A 9,763-nucleotide genomic window follows, 5' to 3' on the forward strand; every position below is an offset into this window, starting at 1 on the left:
ACTGAAAGAGCTTGAAGGGGCTTGAGAGCCCATATGAACAACAATGCCAAGCAACCAGAGCTTCCAGGGACTAAGCCACGACCCAAAGACTATACATGGAATGACCCTGGGCTCCAATTGCGTAGGTAGCAATGAATAGCCTAGTAAGAGCACCAGTGGAAGGGGAAGCCCTTGGTCCTGCCAAGGCTGAACCCCCAGTGAACATGATTGTTGGGGGGAGGGCGGTAATGGGGGGAGGATGGGGAGGGAAAGCCTGTATAAAAGGGTAAGGGAAGGGGTTTGGGGGATGTTGGCCCAGAAACCAGGAAAGGGAATAACAATTGAAATGTAAATAAGAAATACCCAAGTTAATAAAGATGGAGGAAAAAAAAAGAAAGTGATTTAAGGTATGTAAAAGCAATTAAAAATGCTTCAGATCCCCCCCCCTGCTATGCTACTGTTGTATTTAGACTATAAAGTTCAGATCTTTAACATTGATTAATGGAGTTCTGATAAACTATCATTCTAACTCTGGTAAAGCCTTTCACTATGCCACCCACCATTATCATAGCCACAAGCTCAAGATTTTCCATTTCTTTAGGTTGTCTTATAAGTATAGACTTAAAGGTGCTTGTCACTGTGCTAAATATATACACATCATTCTTCTGGATAGAAGCAAAAAGCCCCTCTTTCATGGTCTGTAGTTACACTGAAAATCAGAATCAGGTGAGCTTTCGCCCCTTCTACCCAGTGGAAGGCTTCTGCCTTCCCTCAGCTCACCTTAAAGAGTGGTCGTGCTTTTAATCCAAAATCATTTCCCAAGCATCTGCTACGATACAGAGGTGTGAATCTATTGCTTTCTCTATGATGTGGGTTTCAATACACAGTACAAACGCTGGTAATGCTAACATGTGTCGCAGAACTCTCTGGACCCTCCAGCTGTTAAAGAATGACACAGACACTCATTTATATTTATAAAATCTTAGACCTTAGCTTGGGCTACCTTCCAGATAGTCCATCTAACTTAATCTTATTAGCCTGCCACATGACTAGGTTTTTGCCCCTCTCTCAGTCTAGTGTATCTGACCACCTCCATCTCTCACTGGCAAAATTCCCCACCTCTGCTTCTCCCAGAGACCCTCTCTCTGTCCAGAAGCCCCGCCTTCCCTTTCCTGCCTAGCTATTGGCCATCAGACCTTTATTAAGCAAAATCAACAGGTGAGGAAGGAAGAGTGTTTACAAAATACTGAGGGTGAGCCATAAGAATCACAATACCAGGCTGGAGAGATGGCTCAGCAGTTATGAGCACCGGCTGCTCTTCCAGAGGTCCTGAGTTCAATCCCCAGCAACCCCATGGTGGCTCATAACCATCTGTAATGGGATCTGGTGCCCTTTTCTGGACTGCAGGCACACACGCAGGCAGAACACTGTATACATAATAAATAAATAAATCTTAAAAATATAACAGTACTAAAATCTGGCCAGGACTCAGTTCTCTGCTTGTACAGCATCAACATTTGAATACACAGAGGTGCTCTTCACATAGTTCACCCCAACAAACATTCCTAAAACTTACCTCTTTTTGTAATGTTAAAAAGCTTCTTGTAACCTTCCAGAAATTGACTTGAATTTACCTCTCCTGGGTTAAATGGACGTCAGATAAGTACCCCTGTGACTTAACAGCCTGTTTCTCTCCAGCCTGTTCCTCAGGGTGTGATCTTTTCCCTTTTCCCTGATTTTGAGATTCTCCTCCCTTAACTGCCAAGACCATGGGCCAAGTTTCAATTGCATACCTAAGGAAAAGTTTCTCCCTAAACTTCTTAACTTTATCATCTGCCCTGTGTGAGTGTGTGGTGTGGTGTGTGGTGTGTGTGTGTGTGTGTGTGTGTGTGTGTGTGTGTGTGTGTGGTGTGTGTGGTGTGGTGTGTGTGGTGTGGTGTGTGTGGTGTGGTGTGTGTGTGTGTGTATGTGTGGTGTGTATATGTGTGTGTATGTGTGTGTGTATGTGTATGTGTGTGTGGTGTGGTGTGTGGTGTGTGTGGTGTGTATGTGGTGTGTGTGTGTGTGTGGTGTGTGTGTGTGGTGTGTGTGTATGTGGTGTGGTGTGTGTGTGTATGTGGTGTGTATGTGGTGTGTGTGTGTGGTGTGTATGTGTGTGTCTGTGTGTGTGTATGGTGTATGTGTGTGTCTGTGTGTGTTGTGTAGTGTGTGAGTGTGTGTGTGCTGTGTGGTGTGTGTGTGTGCTGTGTATGTGTGTGTATGTGTGTGTATGTGTGTGGTGTATGTATGGTGTGTGGTGTGTGTGGTGTGGTGTGTGTGTGTGTTGTGTATGTGTGTGTATGTGTGTGTGTATGTGTGTGGTGTATGTATGGTGTGTGTGTGTGGTGTGTGTGGTGTGTTGTGTGTGTTGTGTATGTGCGTGTATGTGTGTGTGTGGTGTGGTGTGTGAGTGTGTGTGTACTGTGTGTGTGTGGTGTGTATGTGTGTGTATGTGTGTGTGTATGTGTGTGGTGTATGTATGGTGTGTGTGTGTGGTGTGTGTGGTGTGTTGTGTGTGTTGTGTATGTGCGTGTATGTGTGTGTGGTGTGGTGTGTGAGTGTGTGTGTGGTGTGTGGTGTGTGTGTGTGGTGTGTATGTGTGTGTGTATGTGTGTGTGTATGTGTGTGGTGTGTGTATGGTGTGTGTGTGTGGTGTGGTATGTGTGTGTGTGGTGTGGTGTGTGTGTGTCTGTGGTGTGTGTGTGTGGTGTGTGTGTGGTGTGTGTGTGTGGTATGGTGTGTGTGTGTATGTGGGGTGTGTGTGTGTGGTGTGTATGTGTGTGTGGTATGTGTGTGTGGGGGGGGTGGTGTGTGTGTGTGTGGTGTGGTGTGTGTGTTTGTGGTGTGTATGTGTGTGTGTGGTATGGTGTGTGTGTGTATGTGGGGTGTGTGTGTGGTATGTGTGTGTGTGGTGTGGTGTGTGTGTGTGGTGTGTATGTGTACGTATGTGCATGTGTGTATGTGTGTGTGGCGTGTGTGGTGTGTATGTGTGTGTGGTGTGGTGTGGTGTGTGTGTGTACAGTGTGTGTGGTGTGGTGTGTGTGTGTGGTGTGTTTGTGTGTGAATGTGGTGTGTGTATGTGGTGTGCGTGTGTGTGTGTTGTGTATGTGTGTGTATGTGGTGTGTGTGTGTGTGTGTGTTTGTTGGTAAGTGGGCCATGCCCCCAGAAGGAAGAACTGGTGGTAGGTTGAGCAGGCTCAAACCTTGGTGAAATCTCAGGATTGAGAACAGCAGGCCTGGAGCCAGCTCCCTGCAAAACACGTGACCATAAAACCCCACTGAGAGGACCATATCAATCAAGTAGCATAAAAACCTGGAGTTCTCCATGCTAATGAGGTAGTAAGACCTGCGTGTTCAGCTGATAAGTTTCCCTTCCTGAGCATGCATTCATTCCTGAATCCCTGGTTGACCCTGAGTCAGGTATATGCATTCATATTCACCATCAAAATAAAAATGGTTTGGACAAGCAAGGACCATCTCACTTTTCAAGGATCACGGGGATGGGGAGGCTTTGTTGTAAAGAACCCCACCTAAATCTCTTGGAGAAGGCCTTATCTCTTCCAACCCCTCCATACTCTTGACACTCACTTGGAACCCACCCAGATTATGGCCTCTGTCGCCAGCTAAGCCATCCCCTCCCTGGCTTAGATGCCCTGGGGGGGAAGTATGGACCTGTAGACCCCTGTCCCAACTTCTGGTATTCCAGAGGCACCTGGGTACGAAGGAGACTGGGAACCACAGCATCCATCTCAGGCTGCACTGTTTCTTACCCAGAGAAACACAGACTGGGACCCCTATTATACAGACTGTGTTCTGCCTTCCCTGAGGGGCTTGCAGGCAGTGTTTGGGCAACCCCAGCAGTGAGGCAGACATTCAGTTCGGCTTCTATTTGTTCCAGCATCCTGCCAAGTCCAGCCTGTACTTTCCTAGCTTCGCATGGTCCCACAGAGCATCCCACAGGGAAGCAGCCAGCTCTCCCATATCATGTCACTCCACAGACTGAATGTCTGAAGAACTGCGCCAATATAACCAGGGCACCCCTCCGCTCCGCTCTTCCTGGAAGTCTTCACTGCATTGCTAGCCCCGTTCATAGGGGCAGTGGTAATAAATAATCTGTCTATTTTTGTCCTTAGCACCTTGCCTCCTCTGCTTCTTGCAAGGATTGCATCTGTGAGGTCTCCAGAGTAGCCATTCACCAGATGCTCCTGAACCCCTAAATCCCTGTGCCCACAGCACCACCTACTCCCGACATCCCCTCCCTTTGACATTATGGCTCAGCTGGAAATAGTCAGATTTGAGTCTGTGCTCTATATCTAAAGCGGTTGGGATGTTAGGCCAGAGATTTGGGGACAAAGAGATTCCCGCCAGGAGCTTGCAGAAGCTCTCAAAAATAGCCTGTGCAAAATGCTGGATAAAGCCAGCTCCTAGTTCCAGATTCCAAAGTGACTACCAGATAGAAGACTACCCTATAGGGTCCTAAAAATTCACCAAATAAGGCTGTAACCTTGGTACCCTACCATTCTCCCCTCCCCTTTAAGAAGCCTCTAGTCCAGCCCAGCCTTGAGACTTGACTGATCTCCGGCTGTGAGATATTTCAGCTTGCCCTGAGAGCTACTTCCAATGAATGTGCTTTTAAATTTATAATTCGGCTCAATTGGTGTACTGCATCGGTGGAGAAGCCACTTACTACCCACAACCTTGCAAAGACAAAGCAAGACAGTGTAATGGACTACCAGCAAAACTCTCTCTAGATTTATGGAAGTTTTCATATGTGCCATGGGATTAAAGATTAAAGCTTATAAGTAGTTTATACATTTCCTCTCTCACCTCTGTCTTTTTTGGAGACAGTTTCCCCTGTCTTGTATTAAAAACCTGATCAACTGTCAAGGGCTATTGGGGTTGGTCTGGAGCGGCTAGGTTTTCAGATGTTAATTCCTTGCCACCAAGATCTGCTTTCTGTCCAACAAACAGGTTCCCATGCACACAAAGTGATGTGTAAACCTTGCCTTCCAAGGTATCCCCAATTGGTTAATAAAGCTGCTGACAGCCAGAGCTGGACAAGTAAGATGCAGGCAGGATGAAGGCTCCCAGGCTGGGTGTTGGAGAGGAGAGCCAGGGAGGAGGAAGAGGAGTCGCCATGGGGTAGTATGGACCATGAGCATGTGGCCATGAGGGCTAGCCTGGTGAAGCAGGAGCAGGATAAACAGAACAGATACAAGCCTTTATGGGGATTTTGGCAGAGAAGCAGACAAGATCGCTTAGCGGGTTGATAGCTGCCGAGCTACTTTGCTATAAGCTTGGTTATAAATCTCAAAGTTCTGTGTCTTTTATTTGGAAACTAAACGGTCTGAAGTGGGGTAGAAACCCCCAGTGAATATTTAAAGACAAACAAGAGGTGTAGCAAATTCACAGACTAATAACAACTACTACAAGGGTAGAAGGTCACAGATCTTGAGTTCTTGTCCTAGACTGAGCTACATCGTTAAGAGAGTGGCAGAAGGAAAACATAAGGAAAAAGAATAATAAACTTACAATTAAATTTAATAATGTAACAGCAGTCTATAAATCAGTCACAAGTGCCCTGCTAGGGTGACCATGTCCAGTGGACAGTCTCACATTCATTAGCATATGGGCAGCATAAATTTGACTTGGTGGGTTATCAAACAACAAAAGGACTCAGAAGACCAGCAACGGGGTACATGACTGGAAAGTAGTCCAGGCCAGCAGGGTTGCTTTAGAATAGATGACTAATCTGCCTAGTTATCGTACTTGCAACTTGTTAATAAATAGAAGGGCTCCGTGACATTTATTTGGGAAACAAGAAGGACCATAGAAAATCCCCTAGAAATACTTTTACAGCTTACCAACAAAACAAACAAGCAAACAACAATATAAAAAACCCCAAACCAAACGAACAAAAGCAAAGAATAAAACTCAGGTCAGCAGAACTATATGCACTTTGTCGTTTTGACTCTGATAAGAGGCACTGCCATGAACATTCTTGTACACTTATTTTGGAGAATGTATAAGTGTGATCTAGTTAGAGATGGAATTGCTGGACTGATGGGATAGAGGGCACAGCGTGTAGACATGTTCTATCATTATAAATATGACGAACAGCTCTCCAATACAATGTAACAATTTATATAGCAACAATGTATAAGAGATCTGTTGCTCCTCACTCAGGACTGCTGAAGCAACACCGTTTGCCCTTTTAGGAGTTGTTCTGGGGCCACCCAGTGGGGTTTCCCCCTGTGTAATTTTGTACTTTCTTTATGACTGCTTGTGCCCATTAGATTTTGTCAACTTGACACAATCTAAAGTTCTCTGGTAGGAGGGGCCCTCAGTTGAGGAAATACCTCCATCAGATTGGCCTGTGGACATGTCTGTGGAGGCATTTTCTTGGTTAATGATGGCTGAGACGGGGCTCAGTTCACTGTAGGCCACTCACTGGGTAGATTGGCCTAGGCTTTGTCAAAACATGGGCTGAGTAATTCAGAGGAAATAAGGCAGTAAACAACTCTCTTTCATGGTTTCTGTCCTGACTTCCTTTAATGATAGACCATGTGTAGGATGCATAAGCTAAATAAACCATTTTTGTGGTGGTTTGAATGGGAATAGTCCCCATAGGATCGTATGTTTGGATACTTGGTTGCCATTTGGTGGAACTCTTTGGGAAGGATTTGGAGGACTGGGCTTGCTGGAGGAGATGTGTCACTGGAGGTCTCTCTCTTTTTATCCTGTTTCTCTCTGTCTTTGTCTCTCTCTGTCTTCTCTCTGTCTCTCTCTGTCTCTCTCTGTCTCTCTCTCTCTCTCTCTCTCTCTCTCTCTCTTCCTGGTTATTGTGTCTCAAGATGTAAGCTATCAGATACTGCTCCAGCACTATGCCTGCCTGCTGCCCTGCCCTCCACTACAACGGTCCTGATTCACCCTCTGAAACTGTGAACCCCCATAAGCTCTTCCTTCTGTAAGCTGCTTGGGCATAGAATCTCTTTATAGCAAAAAAGAAGTAACCAAGGCACACTTCCTTCCCAAGTTGTGTTTGGTCGGTGTTTTATTACAGCAACAGAAATCTAGAGCAGGAATTGGGAGCCGAGAGAAGAATCTTGCTGTGGTGGACTGGACCATTTTTTTCAGTAAGGATTATAGAAGCATTTTGTAGCTTTGGGTTGGTAAAGCCATTCAGTGCCTAAAGCTCAATGAGTTGCTATGGAAGTTAGGAAAACAGGAATATTGAGAAAGGTACAGGTGCCTACATACTATTCTAGAAAGGCCCCATCTTGTCTGATCGCTGAAGCTAAGCCGGGTTGGGACTGGCTAGTACTTGGATGGAAATAGATACAGGCAATGGAGACATGACTTCTGGAGCTTCCGAGGGAAGCAAAGACTACAGGGCTTTTTGTGTAATACATTAGAATTCATGATCTGTGGAAGAAAAAAACCTGCATTACCGGGACAGTCAGCATTACTTAGCAAGGGCTGAAGAATCAGCTGTGATTGATGAGAGACCATATCATTTAGGTGATACCTTTTGGGGAGGATTCCTTCAGCATCCACACATTGAAGCTATGGTCCTGTTGTTGGCAGCCAAACTTGGTGCTGTGCAAGGGTTTCCCTGGTAGTGCTAGTTTTGAAGGAATAAAGGGATCATGGAGGGCGGTTGAGGCTTGACATTGAATGGCAAGGTCAGAGTCTCCATGTAGATAGGCTGGAAGAGGCTACAGGGAAAGGTACAGCCACATCGCAGTGAGAACCCTGGATTAAAAGTGTAATGAGGAAAGTCCAAGATTGGCATCGTGAGGCAGGGTCAGAGTCCCCAAAAAGAGGCCAGGAGGCTCTTGGTGAGGGTGAGGCCTCAGTTTCAGTGAAGACCCCAGGATATTGGAGATGCCAGAACTGTGGGGCAACCGTTAAGGACAGTCACAGCTCTGGAGTGAAGCTGGCCTGAGCCTACAAGACAAACTGTCCCTGCTGTGGATGGCAGAGCTGGGGGCGGAGTGGTGGGTTTTGCCACCTTTGGGAAAACTCAGATGGCTGTGTCCTCACAGGTTTATTTCTGGTTCTTCTGTTTCCTCCCATTGGTCTGGACGTCTGCATTTGTGCCAGTGCCATGTCCTGATTCTATGGCTCTGCAGTTGCTTTTCTTTTAGTCTCTATTCAATGCATTTCCTTCCTGATCTTTATTATTGCTTGACCGCCGCTGCTTTTGAGCTCGGTCAAAACAATGTAAGTCCAATTTTTTCCTCTCAGCACCTGCTCCAGGAATGACAACTCAGAGACTAATTACTTTTTTTTAAAAAAGATTTATTTATTTACTATATATGAGAACACTGCATCTGTCTTCAGACACAGCAGAAGAGGGCATCGGATCCCATTACAGATGGTTGTGAGCCACCATGTGGTTGCTGGGATTTGAACTCAGGACTTCTGGAAGAGCAGTCAGTGCTCTTAACCACTGAGCCATCTCTCTAGCCCGAGACTAATTACTTATTAATAAATGCCTAGGCCATACGCTTTGCTTGTTCTCTGACTTGCTCTTAACTTAGTATCCCTTTTATTCTAACCTGGGTTCAGTTACCCGTTGGTTAGTAACCTTTCCTTCAGTCCTGGCCTGCTTCTTCCTCAGCATCTGGCTGGTGAGTCCCCCTTTTATTCTATCTTGAGTTCAGCTGCCTTCTGGTTTCCTCTGTGTTCCGGGAGGAATCTCCTGAGCCTATCACCATTTCCCAGAATTCTCTCTCTCCCTGCCGAATGTCCCGCCTCCTATTCTCTGCCTCAGCTCATTGGCCATAAGCTTTTTTATTGACAGGTGATGCTTAGAAGAGATTCTCTTTACTGTTTGACTTGTGTTACTTGTCAAATATCCTTGAGGTAATTTATTTAAGATTTCTCCCATTTCTTTAAAGGCAGGCATTGATAAATACGTTTTGTTAGAAATGCCTTAGCCGTATTCCTACGCGTCTCCGAAATGATGCTTTCATTTTAATTTGACCGTTAAATGTCTTAAATTTCTTACCTGATCTTCACAGTGACTCACTGTATAAACTCTGGTAGCTGCAAATTTCCCTTCAGAACTGCCTTCTCTGTTTTGCAAAAGTAAAGTTGTGTTCCCGTTTTCATTTGGTTCTATGAACTCTCTTCACTCGAGAATGTAGCACTGAATCTCTGAGCATAAGGACTCCTACTCCTGACCTCTAGTCTCACTGTACTGTGATTTGACAACATATGAGAAATTGTTTTAATTGCTTTTTATTTATTGAGATTTGCTTTGCGATGTACAATATAGCCTATTTTAGATAATTCTGCTGAAAATGAATTTAATTGGGTCGAATATCCCATAGATACCTGCTGAGCCTGTTTGATCTCCGGTATAGTTCTACTCTGCAGTTTCTTTTTGTCTTTGAGTGTGGATGAGAGTGGAGTATAACGCCCCTCCCTATCATCGTGTTTGGACCCATCTGGCTTAGATTGCCCTCTTGTTGTCTGTTATTTGAAGTTGGGTGTCTCAGTGTTTTGTGAATATGTATTTAAAATTGTTAAATCAATGAATAGCATCTAATAATTAACAATTAATTTCTTATGAAATTTGTTCTTCCCCGTGTTCTCCATAATAGAACTTCCTTTGTCTTTTGCGTGCATTCTTACGAGTGTATTTTGCAATGCAGGGTTGTAAAACATCCATACTTCTAAAGCCCCAGCCTAAGGTAGGTTTTTTTTTATTGCAACAGAAAATAGACAAACGCAG

The sequence above is a fragment of the Rattus norvegicus genome, chromosome 3 (assembly GCF_021556685.1).
Source record: "Rattus norvegicus strain SHRSP/BbbUtx chromosome 3, alternate assembly SHRSP_T2T, whole genome shotgun sequence".
Taxonomy (NCBI): Eukaryota; Metazoa; Chordata; class Mammalia; order Rodentia; family Muridae; genus Rattus; species Rattus norvegicus.